The sequence below is a fragment of the Pan troglodytes genome, chromosome 1 (genome assembly GCF_028858775.2).
Source record: "Pan troglodytes isolate AG18354 chromosome 1, NHGRI_mPanTro3-v2.0_pri, whole genome shotgun sequence".
NCBI classification, from domain to species: Eukaryota; Metazoa; Chordata; class Mammalia; order Primates; family Hominidae; genus Pan; species Pan troglodytes.
Window position 1 is genome coordinate 81,803,176 of NC_072398.2, and position 17,739 is coordinate 81,820,914.

The 17,739-nt window shown below is 37.4% G+C and overlaps 1 protein-coding gene across 4 annotated transcripts in view; it reads right to left on the reverse strand.

Annotated features, from left to right (window-relative positions):
* Nucleotides 1-17,739, reverse strand: part of POU2F1 (POU class 2 homeobox 1) — a 206,391-nt gene that overhangs the window by 120,876 nt on the left and 67,776 nt on the right. The window contains exon 2 of one of the 4 annotated variants that reach the window (XM_016961676.4): nt 2,543-2,643. The gene's annotated coding sequence lies outside the window, so the exon portion shown is untranslated. 4 annotated transcript variants of the gene reach the window in all.

The window sequence follows — 17,739 nt, forward strand, 5'->3', positions numbered from 1 at the left end:
CAATCAACTGTATTTGCTGCTGCCAAAAGCAGATGAAGAAAGAATGTGGAGGGTTAACAAGTTGACCGTTCAAACAAAAAGGAAGGAATAATTCCATGCACAACGCTTTTCTTCTTTTTGCCCTACTTCCTATACTTCTACATTTCTATGTATACTAAAAATAAAAGAATACATGTGAACATGTCTACCATATGCCCAGCAGAGTAGGAATTTCAGGAAATGTTAGTTGCTCCAGCCCTGCCCCATCCTCCTGCCCTTCTACTCAGAGGATGAGTGGTAGAAGTGTACTTAGGGTAATCAACTTTGTAATCTTTCCATAATGACAGATTATCTCAATAAATTTCACGTTATCTTTATAAGCTTTAGGTGAAAGAGTTTTACTAAAAAGTAAAATCAAAGTACTATCTGTTAATGCTTCTCACCTTGTATAAAGTCCTAAATATGACTGCCCAAAATAGAAAGGCATTAGGCAATCGAATGTACCTTGTTTCTCATTTTGAATAGCATAGGCTAAAATGCATGTAACTAAAAATTATTTGCTGTAAGATCTCCACACCGTACCAGGAATAAACGGTTACATGATATGAGCTATTAAAAGAGGTATTTTAAATATCACATTCAGCTGGGTGCAGTGGCTCATGCCTGTAATCCCCACAATTTGGGAGGCCGAGGCGGGCAGATTGCCTGAGCTCAGGAGTTCAAGACCAGCCTGGGCAACGTGGCAAAAACCCGTCTCTACAAAACAAACAAACAAAAAAACAAAAATTAGCTGGGTGTGGTGGTGTATGCCTGTAATACCAGCTACTCAGGAGGCCGAGGTGGGATGATCACGTGAGTCTGGGAGGTGGAGGCTGCAGTGAGTGGAGATCTCGCCACTGCACTCCAGCCTGGGCAACAGAGAGAGATCCCGTTTAAAAAAAAAAAATTGCCTACATTCTCTGTGTCCCCACCCTCTTTTGGCCAGCCAGGTGGTGGTAGTAATTTAATGAGATTCCTGAGGAAAGGTGAACTTCAGGGAATGAGACAGGTTTTAAAGCAAAGATTCTCCTGGTTTTGGCAAACTCAGACATTCTGGCTATTTTACTAAGAAGAAATTTTCTCTACACTTTTCATCATTACAGTTTCATTCATGGTAATAAGCCTTATTTACCCCCAGGCCAGTCAGATGTGAAATGTTATATTAATTTCTGAATAATACTCTTTCTATAACATCATTTTTTTTCATTAAAGGTGTCAGCTAATTTTGAAAAGCGTTTTTAAAATGTCTTATGAAAATAAATTATTGCTTATCAACTATAAAAAGTGAAAACATGAGATAAATGTTCAGTCACACAAAATATCCCTTTGGACTTGCCCAAATTAGTTTACTTGAACTTCAACATAGTTTACGATATACAAATATTTCATAAACATTTTTAAAGGGGGATAAGATTCATATCTTTGAATTACATTATAAAAATAGTATGATTCCCTTAGTTAAAATCATTACGGAGGAATATATGGTTTCTCAACACTACCTCACCTCTCTCTAAAATGTTGAGATTTTTGGATAGGTGAATTAGGAGAGGAAATGATTCCATAATCAGTGTTAGTTAACATGAGATGGGTTGAATTTGTGATCACATAAATTTTCGTTTAAAAAAATAAGCAGGCTAAACAGTTTAGTAATGTGCTTTGAAATAACACAGAACTAGGTTTAAACTCCAGTTCTAGCATATTGAGCTATATGACTGCCTTTCTGAGCCTCAGTTTTTTCATCTGTAAAATGGACAGTAATACTCTCAAGAGTTCTTCGTAGGCTTAAATAAAATAATACATACAAAAGTTTCAAAGGCACATACCAGTTAATTAATGGTTAATACTGTTAACAGTAACACTGTAACATTATAAGCTATATCGAAAGAAAAATCCATGTGAAACATCACTATGGTTTGTTTATTCTCTTAGACACGTACATTTATATTTAAAGTACTTAAAAATAAAAATATAAAAAAGGCACTAGACTAGGAGTCAGATGTAGATTCTGAACTGGAGTCAGATCTCTGTTCTACACTAGCTAGCTGAATTTCTTTCGCAAGTTACTTCTTTAATCTTCATGTAGGTAATTTGTAAAATGGTAAAATGTAGTATTCTCATTACTACATTAATTTTATAAAACCATTATTTACAAAGTGCTTCTATTAAACTATCATACAGGGATTAATGCTAATGATATATCATCACAGAATAAAGATGATATAAAAATATATTTATATACCCTATTTCCACTGATTTCACAACTTTTTCAAAAGAGACCAGAGTCTAATCTAAGAACTAGGGCCAATCCTAAACTATTTTCCATTGCTGGCTGGGTCGCAGGCATCCCAAGCATCACTCCAACATATCAATAAATATCAAACAAATTTCAGAGTTAAAAATAGAAAAATATATATTTGATAAGTCATTTTAATAGTCATTCCACAAAATTAAAGGTAATCATCATAACACCTGGATTTATCAGATGCTACTAAATTAATAGCTTTATTTAGCAGAAAATATTTACCAGGTATAGAAAGACTGCATTCTTTCTTTGAACTGATTCATTGAAAACTGAGAGTAGTTTGGTAATTAAAAAGGCAGGAAAGCTCTTCTTACTTTTCCAGTCTATGAACACAAAAAGAGAAAAAGGCAAAACTGAGTAAGCTGTATAAAATAACCTAACACTTAAAGAGAGAACAATTACACACAGTGGGGGACACCAGACTATCCATCAGGACACATTTAGATTAGCTGCCTTAGGCAGGCACCTCTCGTACCTATTTCCTCACCTACAAAACAGAAATAACTAGTACCTGCCCTTACTAAAGGACCACGGAGATAAATCAGAAAGTTCTTTGAATATGTGTCGTATGGTGCTATTCTTTCATGAAGCTGGATAAAACAGCCTACTCAGGTTTTTTTTAAAGGGTGCATTTCACTAACATAAAAAAAAAACCTGATCTCCAAATTTGACATTAACCTCCCCCTAATATACAATACAAGTATCTACTGGCTTTATATATATACATAGATGGATGATATAGATAGCAATAGATCCATACAGGTTGCTATGGATGTATTCTGAAAAAAGATATAAGAATATATTTTGTATTTAGAAAATGAGAAAGACCAATACTTGGTACACACAGGTGTGAAAATTTACTATCACTGGTTGACCATTCCCCTCTTTGTCATGAGGCCTCAGAATCCTCATCGATAGAATTCAAACAACATAAACCAATAAAGAAATGGTACATGCTATGACTCTTATTTAACATATACTTGTACTATTATAGCTATTTTTGATTTAGCATAATTAGTATAACTGGTATAAGTCAGTGTAACTGATTGAGTAGTATAACTAATTAATGAAAACTATGTAAATTTTATAGATCCATACTCAGTGCTCATATAACTGGCCCACATAACTTTTTTCTGTACATTCAGTTTTGTTCCTATTTCATGAATCTGAACAGCTGAGATGCAATGGTACAAACAAAATCAAATGCAGTTCAAAGTGTCTTCTTAAAAAGGAGTTGTTGGCCAGGCGCGGTGGCTCACGCCTGTAATCCTAGCACTTTGGGAGGCCAAGGCAGGCAAATCACGAGGTCAGGAGAAGGAGACCCTCCTAGCCAACATGGTGAAACCCCGTCTCTAAAAGATACAAAAATTAGCCAGGCGTGGTGATGCATGCCTGTAATCCCAGCTACTTGGGAGGCTAAGGCAGGATAATCGCTTGAACTAGGGAGTCAGAGCTTGCAGTGAGCAGAGATCACGCCACTGCACTCCAACCTGGTGACAGAGTGAGATGCTGTCTCACAAAAAAGAAAAAAAAGAAAAAAAAAATTAGCCGGGTGTGGTGGTGTGTGCCTGTAATCCCACCTACTCAGGAGGCTGAGGCTGAGGCAGGAGAATCGCTTGAACCCAGGAGGTGGAGGTTGCAGTAAGCTGAGATGGTGCCACTGCCCTCCGGCCTGCCTGGGTGACAGAGCAAGACTCCGTCTCGGGGTGGGGGGGGATAAATAAAAGGAGTTGTTTTTGTTTTTGTGAGTGAAGGGGAGCATAGAGGCTCATACTACTTAAAATCAGAGATCAACATAAAATTCTACCATAGCTAACAGTGATGAAAACCTTATTAAGATATTTTATTACATAATACAACTGAAAAGAAATTAAATTCTTTCCTCTTAAAAAATTTTGATCTGTCCATACTTTAAGAGAATGAAAAAAACATTTAAATTACAAGAAGAAATACCTAAAACAAAAAGCACACAGAACAAAAAAACACTGTAAGGAATAGCGAAAAATTGAGAGAAATGAATACACAAAACAAATTTTTAACACATCCACCAAACCCTCCCAACCAGGAACTGTAAGGAGTTAAGAAAAACCTACCCACCCTTCCAATATGATGGTTACAAACTAACAAGCTCTTCCTTGCTGTCCATTGGCACATCTTGAGACCTTTTATTCTTTTGAAATGTTCCCCCAACTTAAACTGGATGCAAATAAACCAGGTGTGGTCCTCACAACAGTAATCCTGCTAGTCCCTACTGAGTTTCCATAGCAACATGCACAGCTGGCAATGGCAAAGAGGCTGTACTGGCTTCAGATTGGTTTTAAAAGTTTCAATATTCATTTAGTGAAATAACAATTATGTTATCTCAGTTAAGAACAATTTTTTAAAATTTTTATCTTTGCTTGAAATGTTAAACAAAATAACGCAAGGTATTTTCTGCTAGTCCAAAAGTGGCTTTCAGCCTAACAGCAGTAACTAACGTGTCTGTGAAAAGTTACAAAATGCCCATCACCAAGTGATAACCATTCTTTGACTAAAGAAACATAAAATTTTAAGTGAATATTCCCTGTGGGTCACCTAATGTAATAGGTAACATTCAGAGAGAGAGAGAGAACCAATATAAAGTCTAATCTAAACAGTAGTAAATATTATGCATCTTTTCCTTAAATAAATTTAATATGACAGTTCCTTGGTTTAATTAAAACTGTTAAGAGTTTTTACAGCTGGGCACGGTGGGTCACACCTATAATCTCAGCACTTTGGGAGGCCAAGGCAGGCGGATCACCTGAGGTTAGGAGTTCAAGACCAGCCTGGCCAACATGGTGAAACCTCACCTCTACTAAAATACAAAAATTAGCTGCGCGTGGTGGCATGCGCCTGTAATCCCAGCCACTCAGGAGGCTGAGGTAGGAGAACTGCCTGAACCAGGGGGTTGGAGGTTGCAGTGAGCTGAGATCACTCCACTGCACTCCAGCCTGGGCAACAGAGCTAGACTCCGTCTCCAAAAAAATAAAAAATAAAAATAAGAGGCCGGGTGCAGTGGCTCATGCCTGTAATCCCAGCACTTTGGGAGGCCGAGGTGGGCAGATCACGAGGTCAAGAGATCGAGACCATCCTGGCCAACATGGTGAAAACTCGTCTCCACTAAAAATACAAAAATTAGGTGGGCATGGTGGTGTGCGCCTGTAGTCCCAGCTACTCGGGAGGCTGAGGCAGGAGAATCGCTTGAACCTGGGAGGCGGAGGTTGCAGTAAGCTGAGATCGCGCCACTACACTCTGGCCTGGCGACAGAGCAAGACTCCGTCTCAAAAAAATAAATAAAAAATAAGAGTTTTCACAATGGTAATTCTTTTTGTAAATTTTTAATTTTTATTTTAGATTCAGAGGGTACATATGTAGGTTTGCTACCTGGATATATTGCATGATACTGAAGTTTTGGCTTCTATTGAACCCATAACCCAAACAGTGAATACGGTACCTGATCTCTAATTTTTTAACCCTTGCTCTCCTTCCTCCTGACCGTTTTGGAGTCCCCAGTGTCTGCTGTTCCCATCTTTATATCCATGTGGTACCTACCCCATGTTTAGCTCCCACTTACAAGTGAGAAAATGTGGTATTTTGGTTTCTGTTTTTGCAATAACTCGCTTAGGGTAATAGTCTCCAGCTGTATCCATGTTGCTGCAAAGGACATGGTTTTGTTCTTTTTATGGTTGTGTAGTATTCCGTGGTATCTGTGTACCACACTTTCTTTATTCATCATTAATGGGCACCTTGGTTGATACCATGGCTTTGCTATTGTGAACAGTGCACAGTAGCTATTCTTAAAGGGCAGTACCCGGATCAGTATCATAGCATCACCTGGAAACTTATTAGAAATGCACTTTTTTGGCCCCTACCTCACACCGACTGTATCAGAACCTCTGGAGGTGGGGGCCCAACAATCTGGGTTTTAACAAACCCCTAGAAGACCCTGAACCACTGACTTACAGTGTCAAACTTCAGAGGAGACAAATATGAAATAGAAAATGCAATGCTTTATCCCACTCTTTGGAACTAGGTGAGGAACAGCAGCAAAATAAAATGAAAAAAAAAAAAACTCTGGTCTCCTGAATTGAGTCTGTTGGCTAATATCTCACTGTCTAAAAGATATGCAGAGATAAACAGTAGTTCAGTGTGTCTGTCATTCCTACACATGTAAAGCACCAAGCGAAAATCAAGTGTTTGTTTATAATCACTCAAGGACAGGAGGGTCCTTGCACGTAGAACATTCAATCCACTACCATTCGTAATGTATTACTAATCACAATCAATCTCCAATCACTGATGTCTTCCCACACAGGGCAGCAAACCTAACCATTTATTCCTTTTAGAAGAAGAATTTTTTCAACATATTAAATATGTATGTAAAGATGAGTATGAAGTTTGAGTCATACATTTTAACAACACTACTTGTAAGATTTTTTAAAAAAACATACAAGGATGCAGTTCTTCCTTAGTAACTAACCACACTGCCTTCATATATACTACAAGATACTTTACATTTTATCCTTTAACCTCAGTATATCCAACCACAACTCCTTCCATATTTCTTTTCTTTCCATAATTCTTTTTTTTTTTTTTTTTTTGAGATGGCGTTTCACTCTTGTTGTCCAGGCTGGAGTGCAATGGTGCGATATCGGCTCATCGTAACCTCCGCCTCCCAGGTTCAAGTGATTCTCCTGCCTCAGCTTCCCGAGAAGCTGGGATTACAGGCACCTGCCACCATGCCCAGCTAATTTTGTATTTTTAGTAGAGACGGAGTTTGCTCATGTTGGTCAGGCTGGTCTCGAACTCCCGACCTCAGGTGATCCGCCCGCCTTGGCCTCCCAAAGTGCTGGGATTACAGGCATGAGCCACCGTGCCCAGCCTTCCTTCCATAATTCTAATGGGCAGCACTTCAAAGAAACTGATGAGCTACTGACATTAAAGTGACCAGAGACACACAGATTTAATGAAGAAAAGCCACTGGGTAAACTGAACATGCCATATGCTGTTAAAATTAATGAATTCAAGCAAACTGAATAGTTTTTTGAAGCTCATAATTAAAAATAAATTGCTAAATGCCGTCAGTATTATACTCCCAAAAAATGGACTCTTAAAATTATATTTTGAATGAATCTGAAGACCAGCCACAATTTAAAAAAACGAAATACAAACCACCCCAGGAAATTCGAAGGGAAGTGTTTGTTTACTTATTCCCAGGATTTATTTTGTAATCTATTTTACGATAAGAAATATGATGAAATTTACTCAAAGGTCAGATTCTTGACTTTACATACAGAGCAGGAAACAGAAAAAAAAATTTACATTTAACTTGTTTTCTTCTGCTTGCTATTATCTTAAATTAGAAAATGCTTGTATCATAGATACATTTTTACTTAAATGTTCAAGGAACATTTTTTGTTAAAGAATAAATTCAAGTCTCTATTTCTAACTTTAATGTGTTTCCAGCATTTACTCTAGTCTTGGAAAAAGAAATGCAAAAGAAAAAAATCCTGGAGTCATCATTACTGTCTTATTCCATATCAAAGAAGCAATATGGAATAAAACAGGAAATGGATTCACAGGCTCCTCGTTCTTGCTCTATTTGTTTGTTTTTGTTGTTGTTGTTTTTTTTTTTTTTTTGGAGATGGAGTTTCACTCTTGTTGCCCAGGCTGGAGTGTGATGGTTTGATCTCAGCTCACTGCAACCTCTGCCTCCCAGGTTCAAGCAATTCTCCTGCCTCAGCCTCCCAAGTAGTTGGGATTACAGGCTTGCACCACCACACCCAGCTAATTTTGTATTTTTTTTTTTAGTACAGACAGGGTTTCACCACATTGGTAAGGCTGGTCTTGAACTCCTGACCTCAAGTGATCCACCCACCTTGGCCTCTTGCTCTACTGGTTAAACGTTAGTGTTCCTTAGGGTCCATCCTCAGCCCACTTTTCATTACACTAGTGATTGCCAAAGTATTTTCTTCCTGCCACTAGTGGGATAGAGCTGATTCAAAATTGTTGCTTCTGTTGGTTGTGACATTTGACTGAGGGCTTACATAGTAGTAGTACATGCTGGTTGCCATTCCAACTCTCTCTAGCTGAATAAGAGCAAGGACAAGGAAAGGGCCTGAATGATTAATCCCAACCCCCTAGCTAATGGCTTGCTCAGAAGTGAACTGCATTTCAAATTTTTATTCAATTCTGGGCAGTGAAATCAAGGACAGAGCTCCTGAACCTTTCTGATATAGTCTTACTTTTAATAGAGAATACTGAGACTACTCTCTTTTCTCTGGACATTATTAACAAGGAAGCATATTTCCCTGGCTGCTGCTGGCAGTTATTTTGCAACCATGAGGGTAAAGCAAACACAGAAGTGCAGAGTCCAAACACAGCCCTGTCCTATTGTCCTTGAAGCTTCTGGTTTCTCAATCAGATTAGCCACGCAAACTCCTTTGTATTTCAGCCAGTTCCAATTGTCTGAAGCTGAAAGCAAACTACCAATAACAAATACGTTAAATTATTAAGAGTTATTAATTTGGTGTTCACAAGTTAGAGTTACCAGAGTTTACTAAGGATTATTTCAGTGTTCTGTGAAGACATGTGGCTGCCACATACTTTGCCAAAACTCTGCAAAACTCCTGTTGTATATGCACATTATGAACAAGTTGGAATTTCCAAAATTGGGTCTGGTTATTAGTGCAAAATCAATATTAAATTATGGTTTTTAATTTCAACCATTCTTTCCTGTCTTGCACATCAACTTAGTTATCTTAGTTATATAAGCATATCTGCACCACCATTTCTAGCCTATAATTTTAAAAAAATCAGTCTTCCCATACAGCATATAAACATATATAGCATATTTGCACCATTTCCAGCCTATAATTTTTAAAAATCAGCCTTCATGATACAAGTTTTTAAAGTGCAAACAGTCCCCGTATTTCACACTACAGTGTTTGCATATAATTGGAAATATGCTGGATAGTTACAGATATGATCTGACTTTTACATATACCTATGGACATATATATGAACACAGGAAAAAGGACTTGTAGTTTCACACTAAATGGTTAACATTTACCATATACATTTCTATTTTTTGTTTCAATCTTTTTAATGGACACCAAGTTTTTGTAAATTTATTTTTATTAAAAGAATTTTAGCTGAATTCTTTACTTTCCTAATATATTTGGTTAGGTCCCCAGAATCTGACCAAACACTTTTCCTTTATTACCCAAATCTGTGTAAATAATGGAGTGCAATGCTGTGTAATCAGTTTTTATTATTTTATCACAAAGAACCTCTTGAAAGAAGTTTTTCTGCTTCAGACAATGAGGAGCTAAGATGAACCAGAGTCCTAAAAATAGGTCCAACAGAGAAAATAATAAAGATTAAAAACAAGTAAGAACCACTTTGGCAGGAATTACAATATTGATATTAAATATAAAGATGTGTTACAATATGAGAAAGTTCTAAGTTGTGATGAAGATGAAATAGACAAATATGAATGAAGATTTTTCAAATACTAAGCTCAGGTTGCTTAGAAGTAACATAAAACTGGATTCTTTCTGACCATCTCTCCATTTGGCCTGAGTTTAGCTCTCATTCTACCTGAATGCAAAAAGGCTCAATGGATGAACTCCAAAATGCTGCCCTTACTACTTTGAGTCTCCACCAATAATCTATTTCCTTCAGTAAAAATTCTTTGTCCAACTCACGACTTAACTGTACAGAAACTAAAAAAAAAAAAAAGTTTTCTACTTGTAATGCTTTTTAGACCAAATAAAAATTTTAAAGATTTTTAAATATTAAAGCAGTTAGTATACACCCTCCCTTTCTGAATTAAAAACAGCAGCTCCATAACACATCTATTCACAGACTCTTACTTTTTTCATGTTCAAAGTCACTCATCCTGCAATTACAACAAAAAATTTACAACGACCCTTAAGAGGTTCCCTATTCTCCCTGGTATAGAAGAAGGCCTTCTATGGCCCATTCACTTTACACTGGTTATGATAACACCAAGCAACCAACTTAGTAGAACATTAAGAGAAATCTTTTATTACAATTTAGCCTCTGAATCATGTTCATGGCTCCACAAAAATAACGGCTAAAATGTCTTTTAAAATTTCAATAGCTTTGGTTACATGGATGAATTATATAGTGGTGAATTCTGAGATTTTAATGCACCTGTCATCTGAATAGTGATGTTGTAACCATTATGTAGTTTTTTTATCTGGCACTCTCTTCCCACTTCTGTCTCCTATGTCTATTATATCACTGTATGCACTTGCATATTCATAGCTTAGCTCCCACTTATAAGTGAGAACATATGGTATTTGGTTTTCCATTCCTGAGTTACTTCACTTAGAATAATGACCTGCAGCTCCAACCAAGTTGCTGCAAAAGACATTATTTTGTTCCTTTTTATGGCTGAGTAGTATTCCACGGTGTATACATATCACATTTTCTTTATCCACTCATTAGTCAATGGACACTCAGGTTGGTTCCATATCTTTGCAACTGTGAATTGGGCTGCAATAAACATGCATGTGTAGGTGTCTTTTTCATATAATGATTTCTTTTCCTCTGGGTAGATACCCTGTAGTGGGAGTGCTGGATAGAATGGTATTTCTACTGTTAGGTTTTTTTTTTTTTTTTTTTTTGAGATGGAGTCTTGCTCTATCACCGAGGCTGGAGTGCAGGGGCGTGATCTCGGCTCACTGCAACCTCTGCCTCCCAGGTTCAAGGTCTCAGCCTCCTGAGTAGCTGGGATTAGGCACCCTCTACCACACCCGGCTAATTTTTGTATTTTTAGTAGAGATGGGGTTTCATCATGTTGGCAAGGCTGGTCTCAAACTCCTGACCTCAAGTGATCTGCCCACCTCAGCCTTCCAAAGTTCTGGGATTACAGGTGTGAGCCACCGTGCCCAGCCTTCTACTGTTACTTCTTTAAGGAATCTCCACACTACTTTACATAGAGCTTGTACTAATTTACATTACCACCAGCAGTGTATAAGCGTTCCCCTTTCACCAGATCTGGCCATTCTTGCAGTAATAAAGTGGTATCTCATTGTGGTTTTAATTTGCAATTCCCTGATGACTAATGATTCCAAGCACTTCTTCATGTTTGTCAACCACTTGTATATCTTATTTTGAGAAATGTCTACTCCTGTCATCTACTCACTTTTTGATGGAATTATTTGTGTTTTTCTCCTGCTTATTTGTTTGAGTTCCTTGTAGATTCTGGATACTAGTCCTTTGTCAGATGTATAGTTTGCAAATATTTTCTCCCACTTTGTGGGTTGTCTGTGTACTCGGATGATTATTTCTTTTGCTGTGCAGAAGTTTTTTGATTCCGTTAGGTCCCATTTATTTATGTTTTTGTTGCATTTGCTTCTGGGGTTTTAGTCATGATTCTTTTTTTATTATTATTTTTTAGATGGAGTCTCACTCTGTCGCCCAGGCTGGAGTGCAGTGGCATGATGTCGGCTCACTGCAAGATCCGCCTCCCGGGTTCACATCATTCTCCTACCTCAGCCTCCTGAGTAGCTGGGACCACAGGTGCCCGCCACCACACCTGGCTAATTTTTTTTTTTTTTTTTTTAATTTTAGTAGAGATGGGGTTTCACTGAGATCAGGATGGTCTTGATCTCCTGACCTCGTGATCCGCCCGCCTCGGCCTCCCAAAGTGCTGGGATTACAGGCGTGAGCCACCATAGTCATGAATTCTTTGCCTAGGCCAATGTCAGAAGAGGTTTTCCAAGGTTATCTTCTATTTCCAGTTTTGAGTCTTAGATTTAAGTCTTTGATCCATCTTGAATTGACTTTTGTATAAGGTGAGAGATAGGAATCCAGTTTCATTCTTCTTCATGTGGCTAACCAGTTCTCCCAGCACCATTTATTAAATAGGGTGTCCTTTCCTAATTTACTTTTTTGTATGCTTTATTGAAGATCAGGTTGGTTATAAATATTTGGCTTTATTTCTGAGTTCTCTGTCCTGTTCCATTGGTCTACATGCTGACTTTTATACCAGTACCATGTTGCTTTGGTAACTACAGCCTTGTAGTATAACTGGAAATCCCGTAGTGGGTGATACCTCCAGATTTCTTCTTTTTGTTTACAATTACCTTTGGCTACCTGAGCTCTTTTTTGGTTCCATATGAATTTTAGGATATTTTTCTAATTCCATGAAAAATGATGTTGGTATTTTGATAGGGACTGCATTGAATCTGTCGACTGGCACAATATTGATTCTTCCAGTCCATGAGCATGAGTTGTGCTTCTATTTGTCTGTGTTATCTATGACTTCTTTCAGCAGTGTTTTTTAGTTCTCCTTATAGAGATCTTTCACCTCCTTGGTTAAGTATATTCCTAGGTATTTTATATTTTATTGCAGCTGTTGTAAAGGGGATTGGGTTCTTGATTTGATTCTTGGCTTGGTCATTGGTGTACAGCAGTGCTACTGATTTGTAAACATTGATTTTGTAACCTCAGACTTTACTGAATTTGTTTCTCGAATCTAAGAGTCTTTAGGGTTTTCTAGGCATACAATCACGATAGTCTGACTTCCTCTTTTCCAATTTGGATGCTGTTTATTTCTTTTCTCTTGCGTGACTGCTCTGGCTAGGACTTCTAGGACTATGTTAAATAGAAGGGGTAAAAGTGGGCATTGTTGTCTTGTTATAGTTCTCAGGGGGAATGTTTTCAACTTTTTCCCATAGAGTATGATGTTTGCTGTGGGTTTGTCAGATATGGCTTTACTAATTTAAGGTAAAAGTCCCTTCCATGCCTAGTTTGTTGAGGGTTTTTATCATAAAGGAATACTGGATTTTATCAAATGCTTTTTCTTTGTCTATTGAGACAGTCGTATGGTTTTTGTTTGTAATTCTGTTTATGTGATGTATCACATTTATTGACTTGTGTATGTTAAATCATCCCTGGATCCCTGGGATGAGACCTACTTGATCATGGTGGATTGTCTTTTTTATGTCCTGCTGGATTCAGTTAGCTAGTGTTTCCTTGAGGTTTTCTGAATCTATGTTCATCAGGGATATTGGTCTGTAGTTTTCTTTTTAATTTTTATTTATTTATTATTTCTTGTAGTTTTTTTTTTTAATGTTCTTTCCTGGTTTTGGTATCAGAGTGATACTGGCTTCATAGAATGATGTAGGGAGGATTCCCTCTTTCTCAATCTTTTGGAATTGGTACCAATTCTTCTTTAATGTTTGGTAGAATTCAGCTGTGAATCCATCTGGTCCTGGACTTTTTTTGTTGGCAAGTTTTTTTTTTTTTTTAAACTGATTCAATTTTGCTGCTTATCAGTCTGTTCAGGGTTTAATGATGGCAGAAATTTCTAAAGCTTTGCTTGGTGTCCTGCAGAGTAAACCTGGTGTTCAACAACTAACAATAATATTCAAAATGGAAAGTGCAGATAAAAATTCCAAGCAATGAGGAATGGTTTTCTATTGTTAAAAATTGCACCAATAAGTAGGGTAAATTTTAGCTAAATCAAACCAAGATCCTATCTTGAACTGGTATACTGGCATTTGTGTCATTTCTCCTTCTGACTTATATAATAGATATCATAATAGAGACAAAAAAGATGGTAACAGAAAACCAAGTCAAAAAAGCATTATCAACTTTATCTATAAAAAGCCTCAACAGCTCTTCTCCTTGCCTCACACAGTCTCAAAGCACTGAGACACAGTAATATAAATATTTGTGTACACAGACACACACACACACACACACGCACAGATTTTTCTAACATGAATTTGAAAGAAAACAAGTCAGTATAACAGCCATGCCAGATCTCAGGAGCCTCAAGCCAGCAGCACTCCTACAGTACATGGTAGCCAGAATTCATTTTGCTACTAGAGACAAAAGAGAGCACCTACAGTGTTGTTACTCAAATAATATTTCCCTGCCTCTGACTGTTTAGGAGGCTAAATGAGGCTATTAAAATTCTCTTGCTAAGCTTTAATATGCTAGTAAATAGATATTATTTTCATATTGGAAAACTTCAACAATATGCTGACATACTGTAAAAGGAAATGTTATACTTAATGTGAGGAAAGCACCTAGCACCTCCCTGCACTCTGAAAAATTAAAACCTTAAAAAATATGTTTTTCCTTTATTATAGACTATCCCCTAGAATCTCCTTTAACTTAGAGAACATCAGCATCCAGACATTTTACCATACTCTCTGGATCCCTTCTTACAAATATATCACTTGTTTGTACTAAAATAATCCCAATACTAAGTGAAAAATTAGGTTACAGGCCACAAAAGAAAATAAAAGTGGAACAATTAATCATAACAAATAATCAGCTGTGCAAACCACCACTGAACCTTTCCCAGGGTTTTTCCTTATCACTTCACAAAAATAGCTTAAGCACCGCTGTCCTATATCATTAGATTTAGAATCAAATCTAACATAAAAGGCAACCTTTATCTCTTCTGGTTCTTGCAAATAGCAAAGGATAAAAATCACAGAGTTTTAGAGCAGAGAGAAATGTTAGCAATGATCAATCCAATGCTTTCATTGTATAAATAAGAAAATGATGTGCAAGGTTGCATGATTTATTTAAGGACACTGAATGAATAGCAAAGCTGAAATTCAGATCCATTTTCTGATTCTTAGTTCAGATGAGTGTTCTTCACACTGATGCCTCTCCTTCAGAAATGCATATTTTCCAACAATTTTATGAAATGACTTTATTTTTTTTTTTTTTTCTGACAGGGTCTCACTCTTTAACCCAGGCCGGGTGCAGTGGTGCAATTGTAACTCACTGCAGCCTTGCACTCCTGGGTTCAAGCAATCCTCCTGCCTTAGCCTCCCCAGTAGCTGGGATTACAGGCACAAGCCAACCACATCCAGCTGGTTTTAAAATTTTTCTTTTGTAGCGATGTGGTCTGGCTATGTTCACTAGCCTAGTTTTGAACTCTTGGCCTCAAGTGATCCTCCCCCCTTCACTTCCCAGTGTTGGGATTACAGGCATGAGCCCCTGCTCCTGGCCAAAATTACTTTTTAAAAAGTCATCAATGTTTTGCCAATCTTTTAAAGTATACTGATCATGAGTAACTACTCTTAAAGATAATTTCATAAAATGTTCACACATTCACTCACTCAACAAATAATTTTGAGAGATTACTATGCATAGGCACTGTACTCTGCTCCATGGGGTCAGAAAGATGAAACAGACATGATTCTAACCTTGAGACGCTTCAGCTGGATGGATGACAAGTTAGGACAGACATGTAGAATCTGTAATTTGAGCAAGAGCTAAGAAATGCTTTTACTAAATTTTGATAAAAGGGTATAATCATATGCATATCTCAACACAAAAGAGAACATGTGGTTTTCGTGCTACACTTTTTTTTGAGACAGGGCCTTGCTCTGTCGCCCAGGCTGAAGTGCAATGGCACAATCACTGCCCACTGCAGGCTCAAACTCCTGGGTTCAATCAATCCTCTCACCTCAGCCTTCCAAGTACATGGGACTATAGGCGCACACCACCACCACCACACTGGGCTAATTTTTGTATTTTTTGTAGAGACAGGGTTTTGCCATGTTGCCCTGGCTAGTCTCAAACTCCAGAGCTCAAGTGATCCACCCGCCTCCGCCTGCCAAAGTGCTGGGATTACAGGCATGAACCACCGCACCCAGCCTTCATGCAATCTTAGTAGTTCCTTATTTATGTAGGAATCCTGTAAATAATTACGTATTTGTGGAATAAGTTTTATTACAAAGAAAATGAACTAAGTGCTTAAACTGTATAACATAATTTGCAGTTTTGGATACTGCTTTTGAAGTCTCTTCCAAGTTACTATAATTATTTTTCATTATATTTTGTCTCCCTATGTAAAAATGTAGATTTATAATTCAACGAATTTGGCAAATATTTAAATGTTTTTACATTACAATGGGGTCACAAAAAAACTGTCTAAAAGAGAACAGAACACAAGCCAGCAAATAAATGAACATCTCAGACCAAACGTTTTCAAATGGGTTTGAGTTCCACTGGCCAAATATAGAACAGAATAAAAGTTAGTGTAACTCCTAAGACCTGAGATAGAAATTTTAAGTTATGGCAATCTGGTGTGATTGATCATAAAATCAAAATTAATTTCCATAAAATATGTTAGTCACATTAAACCATCACATTAATATACCCTCTCGGCACTTACAGCACCATGTAAATGTACACCAAACTCACTCACAAGCACCTTACAGTCTTTGGAATTTCTGTTCCTTCCACTGAAGATGCTTCTGCCCAGGCCTCTGTCTTTGTCTGAATGTCACCTCCTCAGAGAGACCCTTTCAAGTCACTATCATATCACCTGATTTTATTTTCTGTATGTACTTCTCCTAAATTTAAACCCTGTTCACTTGTCTGGTTTCTGTTTAGTCCTCACTAGAAGGTAAGCTTGCTGAGCACAGGCACCTTATAAGTCATGTTCAGTAGAGCAACCTTAGTGGTAGAATCTGACAAGCACTCAGAAACATTTGTTGAATGAATGAATGATGCCTAGAAAGTCAATAAATATTACGTCAGGGATATTAGATTTAAGTCCACAATAAAACTTCAAAGAAACTATTTCAAAAAAAGAAATATGTGCTCAGACCACTCATTTATTGATTTGGAATAAAGGCAGCTCATCTAGCAAAATGCTACTACAAGTATACTCCCCTCATAGACTACCTGAAATTCAATAGTTTAAAAAAATAAAAATAAAAACATGGTTAGCAAATACTTCTTTTTACAAGTCAGGACCACAAGTGACCAAGCTTCCGGTTTGTGATGTTCTTGGCCATTTAAAGAGCACTGAGTTCTATTTTACTTATTGTTATAATGTTTCCCCCAAGATTAGCACAGGTTCTCAAATAATAAATTTAGAACTGTCTTCTATTTAATGATTGTGAAATCTGAGAACATTTTGAACGGAAATTCTAGATCCAAACTATAAATCAAACACAAAAAATTAGGATCTTGGTAAGGAGGGGGCAAGGTCAGTTAATATCTAAATTAAAATTTGCTCAGCAGCCTATAAGTAGACACAAATCTTTGTTTTTTTGTTGTTGCTGTTGTTTAGACAGGGTCTCGTTCTGTCACCCAGGCTGGAGTGCAGTGGCCTGATAACAATTCACTGTAACCTCAAACTCCTGGGCACAAACACTCCTGCCTCAGCCTCCTGAGTAGCTGGAACTACAGGCACAGGCCACAGCACCTGGCTAATTTTTAATTGTTTTTGTAGAGATGGGGCCTCATTATGTTGCCTGGGCTAGACTCGAACTCCTGAGCTCACACACCTGGCCAACATAAACTTTTAAGAAACCTAGCCACTCCAAATCAGCTCCTAAAGACACTGAATCTGTTAACTTTGAAAAATAAGACTAACC